The sequence below is a fragment of the Elgaria multicarinata genome, chromosome 3 (genome assembly GCF_023053635.1).
Source record: "Elgaria multicarinata webbii isolate HBS135686 ecotype San Diego chromosome 3, rElgMul1.1.pri, whole genome shotgun sequence".
NCBI classification, from domain to species: domain Eukaryota; kingdom Metazoa; phylum Chordata; class Lepidosauria; order Squamata; family Anguidae; genus Elgaria; species Elgaria multicarinata.
In genome coordinates, this window is record NC_086173.1 from 131,723,545 (window position 1) to 131,727,030 (window position 3,486).

The 3,486-nt window shown below is 44.1% G+C and overlaps 1 non-coding gene across 1 annotated transcript; it reads left to right on the forward strand.

Annotated features, from left to right (window-relative positions):
• Nucleotides 1-734: 734 nt before the first annotated feature.
• LOC134397062 (U1 spliceosomal RNA) lies at nt 735-895 on the forward strand. The gene has a single exon (XR_010025343.1). It is a non-coding gene; the product is annotated as a U1 spliceosomal RNA (small nuclear RNA).
• Nucleotides 896-3,486: the final 2,591 nt, after the last annotated feature.

Below are 3,486 nucleotides of genomic sequence, written 5' to 3' on the forward strand. Positions count from 1 at the left end.
TTGTGATATTTTTATCGCGAGATCTCCCCCTTTGTTTACATGCAGCACACGACGACCTTGGAGGGAGAGGACATCGCTCCCGCCATTTTCTTTTTTCAAAAAAACAAACGAAGCGCATAGGCACTCATGCGCACGAGGTAGGTTTTTTAAAAATAATAATAATAATAATAATTTCTCTGCTCCCCCACCCCACCCCTGATGGGCACAGAGCTGCTGAGGTTCCCGGTTCCTCACGAGTAACTGCGAGGAGCCAGGACAAACTGTGATGCCCGGCCACACATTCCATGGTCTCGGGATCAGCCCGGGACCATGGAAAAAAATGGGCTGCAAGGGTAGGGCAAATTCCCTGGGAAATGGAGGGATCATCCCTCCCTGCTCCCAGGATCCCCTGTCTGTCTTGTAGATGCACAGGGATGATCCTGGGGAGATTCCCGGGATAAGCCCTCGTCTAGCTATGCAGAGTAACACAGACAGCTATCAACAAGTATAATGAAGAATTTATGCATACATAAACATTCATATTCAAAGCCACTGTTCATTATGTGGCCAGTTCCAGAGTAGGCATGATTGGTCACCTCCTGAAAGCCCACATCCCAGCAGGGGCCCATTGACAAGAACTCCCTCCTCCGCACCACCACTGCCATCTGCTTGTTCACTTGCCTCTTGCTCTGGTCCAGAAAATGGAGGTGGTGAGAAGGAGGAGCAGCTCATGCCACAGCCTACTTGCTCACTGGCTCTCTGCCTGCCAGGGGAGACACCATGATCCCGAAGGTGGTGTTCCCAGGGTGAGGCTCACCCATTGCGCTCTGGGTGTGCTGACCCCCTATGATTTCCCCAATTGCAGGAAACCCGACTGCATAATTTGTGGTATGAATATTCAAAGTTTTAATCTTTGTAAACCGCCCAGAGAGCTTTGGCTGGTAACAAATAAATATAAAAATAAATAAAATTATGCAAGCGGTGCTAATGATGAGACAGAGGATGAGGAGCAATAGATTCACACTGAGGGAAGCACCCATGGAGAGGACCCTCAAGAGCTGGCACTGGTCAGTTCACTGTGTGAGTGACCACTGTCATACACATGACAGACAGCATAAGAAAATAAGAAGAGCTGTGCTGGATCAAACCAAAGGCCTATCTAGTCCAGCATTCTGTTCCTACAGTGGGCAAGCAAATGTCCATGGGAAGCCCATTAGGAGGACATGACTACAACAGAACTACAGAAGAAATGTACATTACCTCATGTTCCGAGTGTACCCCAGGCCATGTCTTGACAACCACGCATCGGCACTGCTCTCTGCTATCTGCATGGCAAGGAGCACAAGTGCAGGGTTTGCTGGAAGGACTCAGCTGCCCAGCCAACATCAGTTGGGGAGGGGGGAGAAACTCGTCTCATCACTCTTTTTTTTAAAAAAAAAAACATTTAACCATAATTGCACAGTTCCACTGGGCCATGGGAGCTCCCCCATATGTGTTATATAAAGCTAAAGGGCTCAGATTCAGACTGGTTGCCAACTTCAAGCCAGAATATTCATTTATGGTTTTTTTTTTTTACTGTTCCTTTAATTCCACTGACCAGCGGAGGCACGGAAGCAGTCCACTAGACTTTCAGCTCACTGTACGCCCCTCCCCTTGTCCAGCCGGGTGACCAATCAGGGTTAGGCATTGGATGGGACATGCCTCCGGTGCAAAGCTGGAGGATGGTGCCAGAAGGTGAATGTGAGTCTGTGCCTTGCTGATAGGAAAAAGTCACGGCGGTCTGGAGCTTCGGGGGTTCGCCCCTGGATGGCTTCATGATGGCGACTGCATCATATAAATGACCTGCTGCCACTGCAGATCCACCCTGGGGCAAACCCCTCATCAAGACAAGCCCCTTAACTCATGCTCTGCTTGTTGTCTGGGATCAGATGTACCATTGACTTGAATTTGGAGACAGCCAGACTTCAGTGTTAAAAGCACATATTTTGCAAGCAGAATGTCCCAGGATCAGTTTCCAGCACCTCCAGTTAAAAGCATCTTAAGACTTAAAAACACCCCTTCCTGATCTACTGCTAGTGAGAGAAATCAATACTGAACTTGATTGACCAATGATCTGGCTCAGTATAAGCCAGTTTCAAAATCATTCTCTGACAATATGAACAATGGTGTAGTATAGAGCTACTGTACTGAACGTGTTCTAGGATAAAGAGGAGCAAATCTCCTGTTTCAGTGAAGTATAATGCAAGAAGATACAAGGATGGAAAGCAAATTTCTGCTTCCCCTTGAACTTGGTTTGGTAGCAGTTCAAAAGTTGGGGATCTGAGAGGTGAAAAGATGGGGATCCGAGAGGCATTGAGGTCCTTGACTGTCAGAGCTGTACAAGATTTAGCCTCTAAATCAAATATTAAATAGTAAACAGCAAATATTAGGGCACTGCAAGCAATGCAGAAAATTTAAATTAGGGAAAGGAGGGTTGCAGATGCAAATCTGAAAGCACAGCCACACATCTTATGGACAGTTCAATTGCCCTTAGAAGAAGCCACCTCACAAAAAGTAATTTTAATACAAGAGCAGTGAAGTATCAGCATCCAATAGAAGGCAAGTTCATCTACAGTGCAGATGTGGTCCAAGTTATCTGGTTCCAATATTGAAAATATGGCCGTGAGCTGCCCAAAATGGAATAGAGAAGGAGGCTTTAATTTTCTCAGCTTTTAACTCTAAACCCTGACACCACCATATAATAGCACTTAAAGCAGCAGTCTCCAATGTGGCAAATCATCATCATAGACAAATATGACTGCCCCATCACTTCTAGTTTGGCCCAAAGTTTGGAGTGATGGGATGTAAGGGGAACCCATGGAGAAAATGAGGCTGAAGTCTTTGAGAAGAGATGCTGACCAAGATTGTAGATGGAGGTTTTAGCAGGAAAAGAAGAAATTTGGCTACATTCATGGAGGAGGAATAATAATAATAATAATAATAATAATAATAATAATAATAATAATAAATCTAGTAGGAGAGAAATCAAAATGAGAAAAGATACCAAAGAGGAAACAATTAATAAAACCCAGAGGAATCATTTAAATATCAGCTAAATAAGATAGAATTCTTTTAAAAAAATAATAATAACTTTTTTGTATCTGCATATGATCACTGCAAGTACTGAGAGATGAAAGTATTACTTGATCAGAGGAGAGAGAGGGGGGACGGAGGGAGGGAGGGAGGGAGAGAAGGCAGGAGAAAAAAAGCTTTTAAAGAAAAACTATAAATATATTGACTTATGGTAAAGTGCCTTTATTTCATCCCTTTCGGAATTGCACTATTTTCCAGACTGATTTACCTGTCCCTAGGAAGTTACCACTTGACTACTGTGTTATTATTATTTTTAAAAAATTCATTACGCAGGTCAAATCCCCATTCCATTACAAATCCCTTTGCATAGTAATTATGGAACATTTGTGGTATGTCTGAACTGGCGACTGAATGGAGCGCTTTTTCTTCCACAGC